The 20,000-nt window shown below is 54.8% G+C and overlaps 1 non-coding gene across 1 annotated transcript in view; it reads left to right on the top strand.

The window, feature by feature from the left end:
* Nucleotides 1-2,438, top strand: part of LOC149254565 (25S ribosomal RNA) — a 3,346-nt gene extending 908 nt beyond the window's left edge. Inside the window, exon 1 of the ribosomal RNA XR_016267747.1 lies at nt 1-2,438. This exon is cut by the window's left edge and continues 908 nt beyond it. This is a non-coding gene — a ribosomal RNA (25S ribosomal RNA).
* Nucleotides 2,439-20,000: the final 17,562 nt, after the last annotated feature.

Below are 20,000 nucleotides of genomic sequence, written 5' to 3'. Positions count from 1 at the left end.
TGACTTGGGTATAGGGGCGAAAGACTAATCGAACCATCTAGTAGTTGGTTTCCTCCGAAGTTTTCCTTAGGATAGCTGGAGCTCACGCGCGAGTTTTATCGGGTAAAGCAAATGATTAGAGGCATCGGGGGCGTAACGCCCTCAACCTATTCTCAAACTTTAAATAGGTAAGAGGGTGCAGCTGCTCCATTGAGCCGTGCCGTAGAATCGAGAGCTCCAAGTGGGCCATTTTTGGTAAGCAGAACTGGCGATGCGGGATGAACCGAAAGTCGAGTTACGGTGCCGAATTGCGCGCTAACCTAGATCCCACAAAGGGTGTTGGTTGATTAATACAGCAGGAAGGTGGTCATGGAAGTCGAAATCCGCTAAGGAGTGTGTAACAACTCACCTACCGAATCAACTAGCCCTGAAAATGGATGGCGCTGAAGCGCGCAATCTATACTCGACCGTCGAAGCAATTGCTTGGCTCCGATGAGTAGGAGGACGCGGGGGTCGCTGAGAAACCTTGGGTGTGAGCTTGGGTAGATCGGCCCCCGGTGCAGATCTTGGTGGTAGTAGCAAATATTCAAATGAGAACTTTGAAGACTGAAGTGGGGAAAGGTTCCATGTGAACAACACTTGGACATGGGTTAGTCGATCCTAAGAGATGGGGAAGCCTTGTATCAAGGGTGCACTCTGCACGAGCAACGGAAGGGAATCGGGTTAATATTCCTGAACCGGGACATGGCGGCGGGCGGAAACGTTAGGAAATCCGGAGACGTCATTGGGGGTCTCAGGAAGAGTTATCTTTTATTTTTAATAGCTTTCCCACCCTGGAATCGGTTCACCCGGAGATAGGGTCCAGCAGCTGGAAGAGCACTGCACGTCTTGCGGTGTCCGGTGCGCCCTCGGCGGCCCTTGAAAATCTGGAGGACCAAGTACTGTTCATGCCCGGTCGTACTCATAACCACATCAGGTCTCCAAGGTGAACAACCTCTGGTCAATAGAACAATGTAGTTAAGGGAAGTCGGCAAAACGGATCCGTAACTTCGGGAAAAGGATTGGCTCTGAGGGCTGGGCCTAGGGGTCTGCACCCTCAACTCGTGGGTTGTCGGCAGTCTGCCCGAGCTACTCTCGTGGCAAGGGTGGGCAGTCGCGTGCCGATTGGGCTACGGGCATAGAATGCCCCCTGCCGGGGGCTTTTCCCTAGGCGTCGAACAGTCGACTCAGAACTGGTACAGACAAGGGGAATTCGACTGTTTAATTAAAACAAAGCATTGCGATGGTCCCTGCGGATGCTGACGCAATGTGATTTCTGCCCAGTGCTCTGAATGTCAAAGTGAAGAAATTCAACCAAGCGCGGGTAAACGACGGGAGTAACTATGACTCTCTTAAGGTAGCGAAATGCCCTGTCATCTAATTAGTGACGCGCATGAATGGATTAACGAGATTCCCACTGTCCCTATCTACTATCTAGCGAAACCACAGCCAAGGGAACGGACTTGGAAGAATCAGCGGGGAAAGAAGACCCTATTGAGCTTGACTCTAGTCCGACTACTTTTAACGTTATTTTACTTATTCCATGGGGCGGAGACGAGGCACTGCCCCTGTTTTTGGCCTTAAGGCACGTTTCGGTGGGTCGATCTGGGCGGAAGACATTGTCAGGTGGGGAGTTTGGCTGGGGTGGCACATCTATTAAAAGATAACGCAGGTGTCCTAAGATGAGCTCAATGAGAACAAAAATCTCGTGTGGAACAAAAGGGTAAAAGCTCATTTGATTTTGATTTTTAGTACGAATACAAACCGTGAAAGCATGGCCTATCGATCCTTTAGATTTTCAGAATTTGAAGCTAGAGGTGTCAGAAAAGTTACCACAGGGATAACTAGCTTGTGGCAGCCAAGCATTCATAGCGACGTTGCTTTTTGATCCTTCGATGTCGGCTCTTCCTATCATTGTGAAGCAGAATTCACCAAGTGTTGGATTGTTCACCCACCAATAGGGAACGTGAGCTGGGTATAGACCATCGTGAGACAGGTTAGTTTTACCCTACTGATGAACCGCACCGCAATAGTAATTCAACTTAGTACGAGAGGAACCGTTGATTCACACAATTGGTCATCGCGCTTGGTTGAAAAGTCAGTGGCGCGAAGCTACCGTGTGTCGGATTATGACTGAACGCCTCTAAGTCAGAATCCACGCTAGAAGCGGTGCATGTCACTCTTTGACTGTATCTCGACCCGCAGTAGGGGCGTCGCTTTGTCGCCCCCAGGGGCCCGTGTCATTTGCAAACCGCGACCGTGAAGCATCTCGATCGGGGCAACTTTGAAGTTCAATTCCAAACGGTTGTTGAGAAGAATCCTTTGCAGACGACTTAAATACGCGACAGGGTATTGTAAGTGGCATAGTAGCCTGGCTGCCACGATCCACTGAGATTCAGCCCTTGGTCGCCTCGATTCAGAGCTTCGCTCTTGTCACAAACAAAATCCGGGCAACCCTCTCGCGCCTCTGCCTCTTTCCTCCAGACGACAATTTTTCATTGCTTGGGGGCGGGAAATTTGGGGTTTCCACACCGCGACGAAAAAGGCGCCGGAGCCCGGGAAAGCTGGGGTTTCCATGCGGCACCCAAGATGTGGGGTTTCCACCCGGCGTCCAAAATTTGGGGTTTCCACCCGGCACCAAAAATTTGGGGTTTCCATGCGGCGCCCAAAATTTGGGGTTTCCACCCGGCGCCCAAAATTTGGGGTTTCCATGCGGCACCCAAAATTTGGGGTTTCCATGCGGTGCCCAAAATTTGGGGTTTCCACCTGGCGCCCAAAATTTGGGGTTTCCATGCGGCGCCCAAAATTTGGGGTTTCCACCCGGCGCCCAAAATTTGGGGTTTCCAGGCGGTACCCAAAATTTGGGGTTTCCAGGCGGCACCCAAAATGTGGGGTTTCCATGCGGCGCCCAAGATGTGGGGTTTCCACACGGTGCCCAAAATGTGGGGTTTCCAGGCGGAGCCCAAAATGTGGGGTTTCCAGGCGGCGCCCGAAATGTGGGGTTTCCACCCGGCGCCCAGAATTTGGGGTTTCCACCCAGCGCCCAAAATTTGGGGTTTCCATGCGGCGCCAAAAATTTGGGGTTTCCACGCGGCACCCAAAATTTGGGGTTTCCACGCGGCACCCAAAATTTGGGGTTTCTATGCGGCACCCAAAATTTGGGGTTTCCATGCGGTGCCCAAAATTTGGGGTTTCCATGCGGCGCCAAAATTTGGGGTTTCCATGTGGCGCCCAAAATTTGGGGTCTCCAGCCAACGCCCAAAATTTGGGGTCTCCAGCCAACGCCCAAAATTTGGGGCTTCCATTTCTCCCCGAAAATTTGGGGTTTCCACCCGGCGCCCAAAATTTGGCGCTTCCATGCGGTGCCCAGAATGTGGGGTTTCCAGGCAGTACCCAAAATTTGGGGTTTCCAGCCGACGCCCGAAATTTGGGGCTTCCATGCAGCGCCCAGAATGTGGGGTTTCTAGGCGGCGACCAAAATTTGGGGTTTCCGCCCGGTGCAAAATTTTTTGGGGTTTACAAGTCGCGCCCAAGCCTGGGGAAACTTGGGGTTTCTATGTCACGCCCTGGTGCCCAAGCCGGGGGAAACTTGGGGTTTCCATGTCGCGCCCCGACCGAAACCGGCAGCGCCACGACCGAAACCGGCGGCGGCCAAGCCGAGGGAAACTTGGGGTTTCCATGTCGCGCCCCGACCGAAACCGGCAGCGCCACGACCGAAACCGGCGGCGGCCAAGCCTGGGAAAACTGGGGGTTTCCAAGTCACGCCCCGGCGCCCAGGCCTGGGGAAGCTTGCGGTTTCCATGTCGCACCACGACCGAAGCCGGCGGCACCCAAGCCTGCGGGGACTCGGGGTTTTCCATGTCACGCCCAAGCCTGGGGAGCTTGGGGTTTCCATGTCGCGCCCTTGATGGAACCACAGGTTTCTGCATTTTACGGCACGAGGGAAACGCGGGGAACTTGGGGTTTCCATGACGATGCAAACAAGCTCGCAAGTCTCGGGAACTTGGGGTGTTTCGAAACCGCTGCCCAAGTCTGGGGAACTCGCTGTTTCCATGTCGCGGCACACCCTCAATTGCCCGAGAGTCTGTGGAACTTCAGATTTCCATGTCATGGGGCCACGAAGAGCCGCCAAAGTCCGAGGAACTCGGGGTGTCCATTTCACGGCGCGATGAAAACTGCTACCCAAGTCAGCGGACACACACTGGGTTTCCATTTCGCGTCACAACAAAAATTGCTACCCAAGTCTGGGAAACGCGGTGTAAGGACCTGCGGTTCGGTTTCTCCCCGTCAGTGCGAAGTGCGAACTCTACGACCGAAATGTGGGAAGGGACATAAGTATAATGCACATTAGAGGTGGAGCGATGGTTGGTTTATAGCGTGGGATCGTTTGGCATAACCCACGGGCCGACTCACATGTTGGGGCGCCTTGAACGGAGGATTGTTTACCGACAAGCAATAGGATGGCAAGTTTGCGACGTGTAAGGGTGTTTTGGCACGCGGTGGTCGAGTCAGCCTGGGCAGCGACTCGCCCAACCGCTCGTATAAATATGGCAAGGCGTTGGAGCATTTGGCATTCATTCGAAGATGGACATTCGAACATGAGCATTCGGTGATCAAGAAAAAAGTGCGAAGTAGTGGAGCAGGTCGGAAAAGAGGCGCAGGCATATATGCACCCCCTCTTGGGCAAGCACACACGATACGCATAGGGTTCGGTTCTCGAGTGAGGGCGAGGGTAAGGAAGGCACCCGCCGTTCGGTGTGACACGGGGTGTCTCAGGTAGGTCGCCCGCCTGTCGTGGAAGAAGAAACGCGGAGGTGTCTCGGAGTGACTCGGGTAAGTCGCCCGCCCTTCGTGCAACAGGAAATGGTGGGTGACTCGGGTGAGGTCACCCGCCCATCGTACAGCAGTAAACGAGGTTCGGTCGACGAGTACGGTTGGGCAAGGAACTCGGTTGGCACACGGAGGTGTTGCCTATTTGTAAAATTGGCTAAGTATGAAACTTGGTGTTTCCCAAGAATACTTGTAAAGCCCCGTAAACATTGTAGAGTTGAATAATTTATTGTATTCGGGCAGATTCATTGTTCAGGGGGTTGCCCCTCCCTTTACACTGTGCAATTGTGTTCTTCATGTATAATTGCTAATGATAATCGCCTATGCCTATGGGTGTTCATTGGCATAAAGGAAACATAACAATACTTGGTTGCGAAAAACAAACTAAGTAGACTAATGGTTAGGTGTAGTCCATGAACATAAGTATTGGTGAAAAGGAAGTGTTCGGTGGTGCCGCACCTCGCCAAGTACGGCTGAAAGAGTAGTGTAGGCCTGGGGGCATGACACGCGGGGTTCCCATGTCGCTCGCGCCGTGTTGGGGATGGCGCACGCCCCTTGATACCTGCACGATGGCCGAGCCACCGACGGAAGGCGCGCGGGCGACCCTTGTTGCGTGCCCAGATGAAAGAGGTGACCATGTGCGGACGAGTCAGGATGCGGGTAGGTGTGCGACGTGCGGCGACGGGTGTAATCGGCGAGGTGTTGGAGCCGACCCATGGGTGCGACGGTGCACACGAAGGGACGCGGTGGTTCATTGGAATGGGGCGTGTCGAGGTTATGTGGCAGGTCAGCTAGGCATGCATGTTGATGGAGCTGACCCTTGTTATCCTCGAGAGACACGGCCCTTGGGCGAAAGGATGGGTATAAGTAAGGAGGATGGCGTTCGACGAAGGGACATCGAACGCAGAATTCCACATCGTAGAACATGTGCGGAGGAAGGAGTTGGGCGAAAACAGAAGGAAGAGAAGGACGTAGGTAAGAGGGCCGCACCGGCGGGCAGATTATAGAGGGCAGGTCGGGCTTGGTAGCGCGGACAGGCAGAGCAGGGCGGGTTACCGTCCGGGCAGGTAGGCCGCACTGCATGCGGGCCATGTGCCCTCACTATGGACCGCACCGACAGGCAGAGTTTGGGCGCCGCGGAAGGGAAATTCGGGCGGACAGGTTTGCAGTTTAGGTGTGGAGTTGTGTCGTGCAGGCCGCGGGCCAGTGCAGCATGACCACACGACACGACAGGTTGAAAGAATAATTGAAGAAGATAAATTTATGGTAAGTTATTTTCACTGCATTGTGAACACTTACTGGAAAATTGACCGAGTGTTGAAGTAGGCGCAGACCGTGTATTCAAGTATTGGTAAAAGGAAAAAGTACGGCGGTGCCGCACCCGCTTATGCATGGTTGAAATACTACCACTAGGATAGGAGTGTGACATGGGGTCTCGCGGTCCCTCCTCGACAAAGGTCACCAAATTGCGGGGTACCTGGGGATTCCATGTCCCGCCTTGTCGAAAGCATCCCAAGTGCGGGAAATTTGGGGTTTCCATGTCTCGTCGCGATGGAAATCGCCCCAGGTGTAGTAAACTTGGTGTACATCGAGCCTGCAACCTCACATCAAGAAAAAGGCTCGGTTGGTCAAGAGAATGAAGGTTTCTTCATTGGTAAAGGACCTCGCTAAGGATCAAAGGTTGGAGTCTCTTCTAGAGCTAGTCCACCATGGACTATCAAAAGTTGAAAGAAGGACAGAGTGTCGGGGAACGAAGCACCGAAGAAACAAAGTGCAGAGAGGAGGAAGGACTCGACTTGTGCTTGGGGGATATTATTGTCAAGGGTCTAGGGCTTCGCAATGACCAATAAGAAGCTTCAATGAGGGAAATTTACGAAAGGGTTTTCCTCTCTGAGAGAGAGAGAGAGAGGTTTTTCCCTGGCAGAGAGCCAACATCTTGTGTTCTTGTTCTTATGTTTTTGGCACCAGTTTGATGAAAGTAAACACACATGCATTAATAAGAAGAGAAGAAGATTAAGGTAACACGATAAATTGCAAAAGAGCTTCACAAATTGTTATCAAGTCTAGAAGAATCCCGCTATACCCCATTGCCCCAGATTCTTCAACACGGTATTGGAGCTAAGGTGACACATCAAGGAAAGGGAATCTCAAGAACATCCGCAAGGTTGAAGTGTCAAGCCAAGAAGTCTCAATCACATCAAGGACAAGAAGGTATACCATCTATCATTCCTCATGGAAGACTACAAAGCAAGAAGAAACGCCTTGTATAAATGCACCTAGAAGAAGAACAAATCAAAGAGGGACCTACATCAAGCTACACCATCTTGAAGAATGAAAGGCTCTACGAGTAGAGTCATCAAGCAAGTCCATTTGAAGAAAGCAACTTGAACAACATCAAGATCTAAGGAAGGCAAGCCATCAAGTCTTCAAGAAGAAAGCAAGTTCACTACATCTCAAACTCTATCAAGTATGTATATGTCCCCCTCTGAGTATACCTCAGTGTCTTTTTGCAAGGAAAGTAACAAATTGGTTGGGGCCACTACATGTCCAAAGTCGAACGCTTTGGATGCCAAGAGTATGGACGCTACAAAAGGTATTTTCATAAACTTAAGAAGGACAACAACAACAAGAGAAAAAGGGAAGAAGCTCATGTAACTTAAGAAGCGAAAGAAGACGACAAGAAGCAAAAGAAGGAAGATCCTCCTAGGACTAAGTCATCCTCTTTGCTTAAAGTCTTCTTTCAAAGGGGGTAGAGGTCTCATTGGGGGTCCCATTTATGGGATTCAAGAGAGGATGATATACAGGCGAGAGCAGATGAAGCAAGAAAGGCTACACCAATCGAGGAGAACTATCAAATAAAGCTGTGATGATAAAAGCATAATCAAGGTGAGGTATGTATGCATCAAATTTTAAGTCACGTCGCCATATATATTGATTGGGTCATGGGAAAATTTCTAGAATCACGATCAAGAAGAAAAGGATCTCTTTTGCCAACGACATGCTCGGAGGCATGTGCTACAGTGGAGTAAAGGTCAACATGAAGAAGTGCTCTCATAAGGAGTATAAGGTGGTTGACCAATCAATCCAATAAGAAGAAAATGAAGAACATCGTGGTCACAAAGAATAACTATTTGACAAGATTCCTCAACATCTCTCGAAAGAAGGCACGACAACTCTGACAAAGGAAGAAAAAGATAAAGGACCCTTGACACCTACGAAGGCCTTGGAGATAGTAAGGTGCCTTCGTTCGGGTCGTGCACCCATGGAAACCCCAAATTTCGTTCGGGTCGTGCACACATGGAAACCCCAAATTCCGTTCGGGTGGGTCGGGTCGTGTCGTGTGTGGGTGCCCGTGCAAACGCGTTCGGGCGAGTCGAGTGGGGTCGGGTCATGCCGTGCCGTGCGTGGGTGCTCGGGAACATGTGGCCGTGCAAAAAATGTTAGGGCGTGACCACCCATGTGCCTCCTGCACGTTCGCGCGACCCGTTTGCCCGACGCTCCGTCGTGCCTTCGTTCGGGCGGGTCGGGTCGTGCCATGCGTGGGTGCTCGGGCACACGTGGCAGTGCCAAAAATGCTAAGTCATGACCCCCCATGTTCCTTCTACACGTTCGTGCGGCCCGTTTTCCCGACGCTGCCTTGTGCCTTCGTTCGGGTCGCGCACCCATGGAAACCCCAAATTTCGTTCGGGTTGTGCATAGAAGGAAACCCCAAATTTTGTTCGTGTCGTGTCGTGTGTGGGTGCCCGTGCAAAACGCGTTTGGGCGGGTCGGGTCGGCTCGCACAAGGCCGGTCGGGCCGTGTCGTGCCGTGTGTGGGTGCCCGGGCACACGTGGGCGTGCCAAAAATGCTAAGTCGTGACCGCCCGTGTGTCTTCAGCATGTTCATGTGGCCCATTTTCCTGATGCTCCACGTGCCTTCGTTCGGGTCGTGCACCCACGGAAACCCCGAAATTTCGTTCGGGTCGTGCGCCCATGGAAACCCCAAATTTCGTTCAGGCGGGTCGGGACGTGTCGTGTGTGGGTGCCCGTGCAAACGGGTCGGGTCGTGTCATGTCGTCTCGTGTGACGGCACCCAGGGCACACATGGCCGTATAAAAAATGCTATGTTGTGAACGGGGGTGGGCCTTGTGCACGATCGTCCCGCCTGTTTGCCCGAATCTCCCTTGTGACTTCGTTTTGGTCGTGTGTCGGAGCCCATGTAAACTCGTTCGGGTGGGTCATTTTCCCGGCTCTCCCTTGTCGGTTCATTTCGGTCGTTCGAGCGCCCATGCAAAATCATTCGGGCGGGTCGTTTGAGGGCGCCCGTGTGAACTCGTTCGGGCGGGTCCTTTGAGGGCGACTGTGTAAACTCGTTCGGGGGGGTCGTTCGAGGGCGCCCGTGTGAACTCATTCGTGTGGGTCGTTCGGGCGAGGGTCGTATCAAAAATGCTAAGTTGTGACCCGAGGTTGGATTTGTGCACGTTCGTGCAGCTCGTTTGCCCGGATCTCCCTTGTCAGTTTGTTTCGATCGTTCGGGCACCCATGCAAAACCGTTCGGGCGAGTCGTTTGAGGGCGCCCGTGTGAACTCGTTCGGGCGGGTCGTTTAGGCGAGGGCACGCCCGGGCGAATGAGCCCGTATCAAAAATGCTAAGTTGTGACCCGAGGTTGGCTTTGTGCACGTTCGTGCAGCTCGTTTGCCTGGCTCTCCTTGTCGGTTCGTTTCGGTCGTTCGGGCGCCCATACGAAATCGTTTGGGCGTGTCGTTTGAGGGCGCCCGTGAGAACTCATTCGGGCAGGTCGTCCAGGCGGGTCGTTTGAGGGTGCCCGTGTGAACTCGTTCGGGCGGGTCGTTCGGGCGAGGGTCGTATAAAAAATGCTATGTTGTGACCCGAGGTTGGCTTTGTGCACGTTCATGCAGCTCGTTTACCCAACTCTCGCTTGTCGGTTCGTTTCGGTCGTTCGGGCGCCCATGCAAAATCGTTCGGGTGGGTCGTTTGAGGGCGCCCGTGTGAACTCGTTCGGGCGGGTCGTTTGAGGGCGCCCATGTGAACTCGTTCGGGCGGGTCGTTTGAGGGCGCCCGTGTGAACTCGTTTGGGCGGGTCGTTTGAGGGCGCCATGTGAACTCGTTCGAGCGGGTCGTTCGGGCGAACGCCGTATCAAAAATGCTAAGTTGTGACCAAAGGTTGGCTTTGTGCACGTTCGTGCAGCTCGTTTTCCCAGCTCTCCCTTGTCGGTTCGTTTCGTTCGTTCGAGCAACCATGCAAAATCATTCGGGCGGGTCGTTTGAGTGTGCCCGTGTGAACTCGTTCGTGCAGGTCGTTTGAGGGCGCCTGTGTGAACTCGTTCGGGCGGGCCGTTTGAGGGCGCCCGTGTGAACTCGTTTGGGCGGGGGCCGTATCAAAAATTCTAAGTTGTGACCCGAGGTTGGCTTTGAGCACGTTCGTGCAGCTTGTTTGCTTGGCTCTCCCTTGTCGGTTCGTTTCGGTCGTTCGGGCGCCCATGCAAAATCGTTTGGGCGGGTCGTTTGAGGGCGCCCGTGTGAACTCGTTCGGGCGGGTCGTTTGAGGGCGCCCGTGTGAACTCGTTCGGGTGGGTCATTCGGACAGGGGCCGTATCAAAAATGCTAAGTTGTGACCCGAGGTTGGCTTTGTGCACGTTCGTGCAGCTCGTTTGTCAGGCTCTCCCTTGTCGGTTCGTTTCGGTCGTTCAGGCGCCCATGCAAAATCGTTCGGGCGGGTCGTTTGAGGGTGCCCGTGTGAACTCGTTCGGGCGGGTCGTTTGAGGGCGCCCGTGTGAACTGATTCGGGCAGGTCGTTCGGGCGAGGGCCGTATCGAAAATTCTATGTTGTGACCCAAGGTTTGCTTTATTCACGTTCGTGCCGCTCATTTGCCCGGCTCTCCCTTGTCATTTCGTTTCGGTCGTTCGGGCGGGTTGTTTGAGGGCGCCCGTGTGAACTCGTTCGGGCGGGTCGTGTCGGCGATGGCGTATCAAAAATGCTAAGTTGTGACCCGAGGTTGGCTTTGTGAATGTTTGTGTAGCTCGTTTTCCCGGCGCTCCCTTGTCGGTTAGTTTCGGTCGTTCGTGTGACCATGCAAAATCGTTCGGGCGGGTTGTTTGAGGGTGCCCGTGTGAACTCATTCGGGCAGGTCGTTCGAGCGGGTCGTTCGGGCTGGTCGTTTGAGGGCGCCCGTGTGAACTCGTTCGGGCGGGTCATTTGAGGGCGCCCGTGTGAACTCGTTCGGGTGGGTCGTTTGAGGGCGCCCGTGTGAACTCGTTCGGGAGGGTCATTTGAGGGCGCCCGTGTGAACATCGTTCGGGCAGGGCGTTCGGGCGGTCGTTTGAGGCGGCCGTGTGAACTCGTTCGGGCGGGTCGTCGTTTGAGGGCGCCCGTGTGAACTCGTTCGGGCGGGTCGTTTAGGCGGGTCGTTTGAGGGCGCCCCGTGTGAACTCGTTCGGGCAGGTTTGTTTGAGGGCGCCCGTGTGAACTCGTTCGGCGGGTCATTCGGGTAGGTCGTTTTGAGGGCGCCCGTGTGAACTCGTTCGGGCGGGTCGTTCGGGCGGGTCGTTTGAGGGCACCCGTGTGAACTCGTTCGGGCGGGTCATTCGGGAGGTCGTTTGAGGGCGCCCGTGTGAACTCGTTCGGGCGAGGGCCGTATTAAAAACGCTAAGTTGTGACCCGAGGTTGGCTTTGTGCATGTTCGTGTAGCTTGTTTGCCCGGCTCTCCCTTGTCGGTTCGTTTCAGTCGTTCGGGCGCCCATGCAAAATCGTTTGAGCGGGTCGTTTGAGGGTGCCCGTGTGAACTCGTTCGGGCGGGTTGTTCGAGCGCGGGTCGTTCGGTCGGTGGGTCGTTTGAGGGCGCCGTGTGAACTCGTTCGGGCGGGTCGTTTGAGGGCACCCGTGTGAACTCGTTCGGTCGAGTCATTCGGGCGAGGCCGTATTAAAAATGCTAAGTTGTGACCCGAGGTTGGCTTGTGCACGTTCGTGTAGCTCGTTTGCCCGGCTCTCCCTTGTCAGTTCGTTTCAGTCGTTCAGGCGCCCATGCAAAATCGTACGGGCGGGTCGTTTGAGGGTGCCCATGTAAACTCGTTCGGGCGGTCGTTCAGGTGGATCGTTCGGGTGAGGGCTGTATAAAAAATGCTAAGTTGTGACCCGAGGTTGGCTTTGTGCACGTTCGTGCAGCTCGTTTGCCCGGCTCTCCCTTGTTGGTTCGTTTCGGTCGTTCGGGCGCCCATGCAAAATCGTTCGGGCGGGTCGTTTGAGGGCGCCCGTGTGAACTCGTTCGGGCGGGTCGTTCGAGCGAGGGCCGTATCAAAAATGCTAAGTTGTGACCCGAGGTTGGCTTTGTGCACGTTCGTACAGCTCGTTTTCCCGGCCCTCCCATGTCGGTTCATTTCGGTCGTTCAGGCGAGTCGTTTGAGGGTGCCGTGTGAACTCGTTCGGGCAAGTCGTTCGAGCGGGTCGTTTGGGCGGGTCGTTTGAGGGCGCCTGTGTGAACTCTTTCGGCGGGGTCGTTCGGGCGGGTCGTTTGGGGGGCGCCCGTGTGAACTCGTTCGGGCGGGTCGTTTGAGGGTGCCCGTGTGAACTCATTCGGGCGGGTCGTTTGAGGGCTCCCGTGTGAACTCGTTCGGGCGAGGGTCATATTAAAAATGCTAAGTTGTGACCTGAGGTTGGCTTTGTGCACGTTTGTGCAGCTCATTTTCCTGGCTCTCCCTTGTCAGTTCGTTTCGGTCGTTTGGGCGCCCATGCAAAATCGTTGGGGCGGGTCGTTTGAGGGCGCTCGTGTGAACTCATTCGGGCGGGTCGTTCGGGTGAGGGCCGTATCAAAAATGCTAAGTTGTGACCCGAGGTTGGCTTTGTGCACGTTTGTGCAGCTCGTTTGCCCGCATCTCCCTTGTCGGTTCGTTTCGTTCGTTCAGGCACCCATGCGAAATCGTTCGGGCGGGTCGTTTGAGGGCGCCCGTGTGAACTCATTCGGGCGGGTTGTTCGGGCGAGGGCGTGCCCGGGCGAACGAGCCCGTATAAAAAATGCTAAGTTGTGACCCGAGGTTGGCTTTGTGCACGTTCGTGCAGCTCGTTTGCCCAGCTCTCCCTTGTCGCTTCGTTTCGATCATTTGGGCGCACATGCAAAATCGTTTGGGCCGGTCGTTTGAGGGCGCCCGTGTGAACTCGTTCGGGCGGGTCGTTTGAGGGCGCCCATGTGAACTCGTTCGGGCGGGTTGTTTCAGGGCGCCCGTGTGAACTTGTTCGGGTGGGTCGTTTCAGGGCGCCCGTGTGAACTCGTTCGGGTGGGTCGTTTGGGCGAGGGCCGTATAAAAAATGCTAAGTTGTGACCCGAGGTTGCTTTGTACACATTCGTGCAGCTCGTTTGCCCATATCTCCCTTGTCGGTTCGTTTCGGTCGTTCGGGCGCCCATGCAAAATCGTTCAGGCACGTCGTTTGAGGGCACCCGTGTGAACTCATTCGGGCGGGTCGTTCGGGTGAGGGCGCGCCCGGGCGAACGAGCCCGTATCAAAACTGCTAAGTTGTGACCAGAGGTTGGCTTTGTCCACGTTCCTGCAGCTCGTTTGCCCGGCTCTCCCTTGTTGCTTCGTTTCGGTCATTCGGGCGCCCATGCGAAATCGTTCGGGCGGGTCGTTTGAGGGCGCCCGTGTGAACTCATTCGGGCGGGTCGTTCGGGCGGGTCGTTCGGGCAAGGGCTCGCCAGAGCGAACGAGCCCGTATCAAAAATGCTAAGTTGTGACCCGAGGTTGGCTTTGTGCACGTTCGTGCAGCTCATTTTCCCGGCTCTCCCTTGTCGCTTCGTTTCGGTCGTTTGGGCGGGTTGTTTGAGGGCGTCCGTGTGAACTCGTTCAGGCAGGTCGTTCGGGCGAGGGCGCGCCGGGCGAACGAGCCCGTATAAAAAATGCTAAGTTGGGACCCGAGGTTGTCTTTGTGCACGTTCGTGCAGCTCGTTTGCCCGACTCTCCCTTGTCGCTTCGTTTGGGTCGTCCACGAGGGTCGTTTGAGGGCGCCCGTGTGAACTCGTTCGGGCGGGTCATTCAGGCAAGTCGTTCGGGCGAGGGCGCACCCACACGAACGAACCCGTATCAAAAATGCTAAGTTGTGACCCGAGGTTGGCTTTGTGCACATTCGTGCAGCTCGTTTGCCCGGCTCTCCCTTGTCGCTTCGTTTCGGTCGTTCGGGCGGGTCGTTTGAGGGTGCCCGTGTGAACTCGTTCGGGCGGGTCGTTTGGGCGAGGGCGCGCCCAGGCGAGCGAGCCCATATCAAAATTTCTAATATGTGACCCGAGGTTAGCTTTGTGCATGTTCGTGCAGCTCGTTAGCCCGGCTCTCCCTTGTCGCTTCGTTTGGGCCGTTCGCGCGGGTCGTTTGAGGGCGCCTGTGTGAACTCGTTCGGGCGGGTTGTTCGGGCGAGTCGTTCGGGCGAGGGCGCGCCCGGGCGAACGAGCCCGTATCAAAAATGCTAAGTTGTGACCTGAGGTTGGCTTTGTGCACGTTCATGCAGCTCGTTTGCCGGCTCTCCCTTGTCGCTTCGTTTCGGTCGTTCGGGCGGGTCGTTTGAGGGCGCCTGTGTGAACTCGTTCGGGCGGGTCATTCGGGCGAGGGCGCGCCCAGGCGAGCGAGCCCATATCAAAATTGCTAAGTTGTGACCCGAGGTTCGCTTTGTGCACGTTCGTGTAGCTCGTTTTCCCGACTCTCCTTTGTCGCTTCGTTTCCGTCGTTCGGGCAGGTCATTTGAGGGCGCCCGTGTGAACTCGTTCGGGCGGGTCGTTCGAGCGAGGGCACGCCCAGGCGAACGAGCCCGTATCAAAAATGCTAAGTTGTGACCCGAGGTTGGCTTTGTGCACGTTCATGCAGCTTGTTTTCCCGGCTCTCCCTTGTCACTTCGTTTCGGTCGTTCGGGCGGGTCGTTTGAGGGCGCCCGTGTTAACTCGTTCGGGCGGGTCGTTCGGGCGAGGGCGCACCCGTGCGAGCGAGCCCATATCAAAATTGCTAAGTTGTGACCCGAGGTTGGCATTGTGCACGTTCGTGCAGCTCGTTTGCCCGGCTCTCCCTTGTCGCTTCGTTTCCGTCATTCGGGCGGGTCTTTTGAGGGCGCCCGTGTGAACTCGTTCGGGCGGGTCGTTTGGGCGAGGGCGCGCCTGGGCGAATGAGCCCGTATCAGAAATGCTAAGTTGTGACCCGAGGTTGGCTTTGTGCACGTTCGTGCAGCTCGTTTCCCGGCTCTCCCTTGTCGCTTCGTTTCGGTCGTTCGGCCGGGTCGTTTGAGGGCGCCCGTGTGAACTCGTTCGTGCGAGTCATTTGGGCGAGGGCGCGCCCGTATCGAAAAAGCTAAGTTGTGACCCGAGGTTGGCTTTGTGCACGTTCGTGCAGCTCGTTTGCCCGACTCTCCCTTGTCGCTTCGTTTGGGTCGTTCGGGCGGGTAGTTTGAGGGCGCCCGCGTGAACTCGTTTGGGCGAGGGCGCCCCCGAGCGAACGAGCCCGTATCAAAAATGCTAAGTTGTGACCTGAGGTTGGCTTTGTGCACGTTCCTGCAGCTCGTTTACCCGGCTCTCCCTTGTCGCTTCTTTTCGGTCGTTCGAGCGCCCATGCAAAATCGTTCGGGTGGGTCGTTTGAGGGCGCCCTGTGAACTCGTTCGGGCGAGGGCGCCCCCGGGCTAACTAGCACGTATCAAAAATGCTAAGTTGTGACCCGAGGTTGGCTTTGTTCATGTTTGTGCAGCTCGTTTGCCCGGCTCTCCCTTGTCGCTTCGTTTCGGTCGTGCAGGCACCCTTGCAAATTCGTTCGGGCTGGGGCGTGCACGGGCCAACTAGCCCGTATGAAAAATGCTAAGTTGTGACCCGAGGTTGGCTTTGTGCATGTTCTTGCTGCTCCTTTGCCTAGCTCTCCCTTGTTGCTTCGTTTCGGTCATGCGGGGGCCCATTCAAATTCCAGATTATCCAAGCGACAAGTTTTCTTTCTGTGTGAAAGGTGGGTTGGTAATTGAGTTGTGTTTTTGTGTTTGTCTGAACGATGGCCTTGGGTCGTTTGTAGGGCGGCCGATTTTCATCTTCTCTCCATCCCCACTTGGTAGCGCATGAGCGGTAATGTTGGCCAGGCTCGGCCTGGGAGGCATATGTAAACAATTCCCCTTCCGCTCTCCAAGTTCTTGGAGCTGTATGGGCTATTGTTGTGTGGCTCCCTGGCTCGTCTTGGTCCCCGCATGCCCCTTCAGAGGATACCAGCGACAGGTTTTCTTTCCGTGTGAAAGGTGAGTTGGTAATTGAGTTGTGTTTTCGCGTTTGCCTAAACAATGGCCTTGGGTCGTTTGTAGGGTGGCCGATTTTCATCTTCTCTCCATCCCCACTCAGTAGCGCATGAGCGGTAGGCCAGGCTCAGCCTGGGAGGCATATGTGAACAATTCCCCTTCTGCTCTCCAAGTTCTTGGAGCTGTATGGGCTGTTGTTGTGTGGCTCCGTGGCTTGTCTTGGTCCCCGCGTGCCCCTTTAGAGGATACGAGTGACAGGTTTTCTTTCCGTGTGAAATATGGGTTGGTAATTGAGTTTTGTTTTCGTGTTTGCCTGAACGATGGCTTTGGGTCATTTGTAGGGCCGCCGATTTTCATCTTCTCTCCATCCCCACTCGGTAGCGCATGAGTGGTAATTTTTGCCAGGGTCGTCCTGGGAGGCATATGTGAACAATTCCCCTTCTGCTCTCCAAGTTCTTGGAGCTGTATGGCATGTTGCTGTGTGGCTCCCTGGCTCGTCTTGGTCCCCGCGTGCCCCTTCAGAGGATACCAGCGACAGGTTTTCTTTCCGTGTGAAAGGTGGGTTGGTAATTGAGTTGTGTTTTCGTGTTTGCCTGAACAATGGCCTTGGGTCGTTTGTAGGGCGGCCGATTTTCATCTTCTCTCCATCCCCACTCAGTAGCGCATGAGCGGTAATGTTGGCCAGGCTCGGCCTGGGAGGCATATGTGAACAATTCCCCTTCCGCTCTCCAAGTTCTTGGAGCTGTATGGGTTGTTTTGGTGTGGCTCCCTGGCTCGTCTTGGTCCCTGCATGCCCCTTCAGATGATACCAGTGACAGGTTTTCTTTCCGTGTGAAAGGTGGGTTGGTAATTGAGTTGTGTTTTCGCGTTTGCCTGAACGATGGCCTTGGGTCGTCTTGGTCCCCGCGTGCCCCTCCAGATGATACCAGCGATAGGTTTTCTTTCTGTGTGAAAGGTGGGTTGGTAATCGAGTTGTGTTTTCACGTTTTCCTGAACGATGGCCTTAGGTCGTTTGTAGGGCTGCCGATTTTCATCTTCTCTCCATCCCCACTGGGTAGCGCATGAGCGGTAATGTTGGCCAGGCTTGGCCTGGGAGGCATATGTGAACAATTCCCCTTCTGCTCTCCAAGTCCTTGGAGCTGTTTGGGCTATTGTGGTGTGGCTCTATGGCTCCTCCTGGTCCCGCGTGCCCCTCCAGATGATACCAGTGACAAGTTTTCTTTCCGTGTGAAAGGTGGGTTGGTAATCGAGTTGTGTTTTTGGGTTTGCCTGAACGATGGCCTTGGGTCGTTTGTAGGGCGGTCGATTTTCATCTTCTCTCCATCGCCACTCGGTAGCGCATGAGCGGTAATGTTGGCCAGGCTCGGCCTGGGAGGCATATGTGAATAATTCCCCTTCCGCTCTCCAAGTTCTTGGAGCTGTATGGGCTGTTGTGGTGTGGCTCCCTAGCTCGTCCTGGTCCCTGCGTGCCCCTCCAGATGATACCAGCGACAGGTTTTATTTCCGTGTGAAAGGTGGGATAGTAATCGAGTTGTGTTTTCGGGTTTGCCTGAACGATGGCCTTGGGTCGTTAGTAGGGCGGCTGATTTTCATCTTCTATCCATCCCCACTCGGTAGCGCATGAGCGGTAATGTTGGCCAGGCTCGGCCTGGGAGGCATATGTGAACAATTCCCCTTCTGCTCTCCAAGTTCTTGGAGCTGTATGGGCTTTTGTGGTGTGGCTCCCTGGCTCGTCCTGGTCCCCTCGTGCCCCTCCCGATGATACCGGCGGTAGGTTTTCTTTCCGCGTGAAAGGTGGGTTGGTGATCGAGTTGTGTTTTCGGGTTTGCCTGAACAATGGCCTTGGGTCATTTGAAGGGCGGCCTATTTTCGTCTTCACTCCATCCCCGCTCGGTAGCACATGAGCGGTAATGTGGGCCATGCTCATCCCCGTCCCTCTTTCCCATCCCAACGATAAGAATGTTGAAAGTTTTCTTGGCACTCCTTTGATCCTTCGTTGTTGCAAGTCCCAGATGGAAGCCCCAAAACTCCGTCATTGCCTATGTCGCTATCGTGCCTGTCGTTGTTGCGAATAGATAATTTTGATTGGGCTGGGCAGCCATTTGTGGCTCCATTGAAATTGGCTCCTCGTTATATTGTTCACCTCCTCCCTATTTGGTGTGGAGGGTTTTGCTTTTCGTGTGAAAGGTGGGTTGGTAATTGAGTTGGTCTTGGGCTCGGTTGGTCTTGTTGTTTTGCTTCCAATGGGGAGGAGGCTTGCTACTATAGCCATCGATGGTGGGGGCTATTTGGAAGAAGGATTTCGAGGTGGAACGCTTCGACCTCCCTCCTTTGCATGGAGGTGGCCGTAGGGGAAAATTATTCATCGTCGGTTGGTAAAGCTGTGGAAAATCTCCTAAGTTGCCTGTACATAGGGTGCGTGGGGTGCGGAGCTGCCCGATGCCTCCTCCTGTTCGGATATGTGTCCTTGTATTGTGTAGCGACGCTCTTGATTTGCATTTGCTTCCTTCCTTTTCCTTCACATCGTGGTTGCCGCAGGCGGTCAAGTGATCGAGGTCCACCGTCAGCTGGCGCGGGTGGACTCCTAGGTGGCCTCGGTGCGTGGCGTGGAGGGTCGGGGGGAATTTCTAAGAGAGGTTGTGGGCTCAGTTGGTGTTTTTGTTTTGTTTCCAATGGGGAGGAGGCTTGCTACTATAGTCATCGATGGTGGGGGCTATTTGGAAGAAGGATTTCGAGGTGGAATGCTTCGACCTCCCTCCTTTGCGTGGAGGTGGCCGTAGGGGAAAATTATTCATCGTCCGGTCGGTAAATCTGTGGGAAATCTCCTAGGTTGCCTGTACGTAGGGTGTGTGGGGTGCGGAGCTGCCCGATCCCTCCTCCTGTTCAGATATGTGTCCTTGTATTGTGTAGCGACCCTCTTGATTTGCATTTGCTTCCTTCCTTTTCCTTCGCATCGTGGTTGCCGCAAGCGGTCAAGTGATCGAGGTCCACCGTCAGCTGGCGCGGGTGGACTCCTAAGTGGCCTCGGTGCGTGGCGTGGAGGGTCGGGGGGCATTTATAAGAGAGGTTGTGGGCTCGGTTGGTGTTGTTGTTTTGTTTCCAATGGGGAGGAGGCTTGCTACTATAGTCATCGATGGTGGGGGCTATTTGGAGGAAGGATTTTGAGGTGGAACGCTTTGACCTCCCTCCTTTGCGTGGAGGTGGCCGTAGGGGAAAATTATTCATCATCTGGTCGGTAAAGCTGTGGGAAATCTCCTAGGTTGCCTGTACGTAGGGTGCGTGCGGTGCAGAGCTGCCTGATCCCTCCTCCTGTTGGATATTTGTCCTTGTATTGTGTAGCGACCCTCTTTATTTGCATTTGCTTCCTTCCTTTGCCTTCACATCTTGGTTGCCGCAGGCGGTCAAGTGATCGAGGTCCACCGTCAGCTAGCGCGGGTGGACTCCTAGGTGGCCTCAGTGCGTGGCGTGGAGGGTCGGGGGGCATTTCTAAGAGAGGTTGTGGGCTGAGTTGGTCTTGTTGTTTTGTTTCCAATGGGGAAGAGGCTTGATACTATAGTCATCGATGGTGGGGGCTATTTGGAAGAAGGATTTCGAGGTGGAACGCTTCGACCTCCCTCCTTTGCGTGGAGGTGGCCGTAGGGGAAAATTATTCATCGTCCAGTCAGTAAAGCTGTGGGAAGTCTCCTAGGTTTCCTGTACGTAGGGTGCGTGGGGTGCGGAGCTGCCTGATCCCTCCTCCTGTTCGGATATGTGTCCTTGTATTGTGTAGCGACCCTCTTGATTTGTATTTGCTTCCTTCCTTTGCCTTCGCATCGTGGTTGCCGCAGGGGGTCAAGTGATCGAGGTCCACCGTCAGCTGGCGCGGGTGGACTCCTAGGTGGCCTCGGTGCATGGCGTGGAGGGTCGGGGGGCATTTCTAAG

The sequence above is a fragment of the Pinus tabuliformis genome, chromosome 7, assembly GCF_031772625.1.
Source record: "Pinus tabuliformis cultivar Carrire ecotype Pingquan chromosome 7, CPIR1, whole genome shotgun sequence".
Classification (NCBI taxonomy): domain Eukaryota; kingdom Viridiplantae; phylum Streptophyta; class Pinopsida; order Pinales; family Pinaceae; genus Pinus; species Pinus tabuliformis.
Note: the sequence above shows the minus strand (reverse complement) of the source record. Positions and strands in the feature narration are given on the sequence as shown.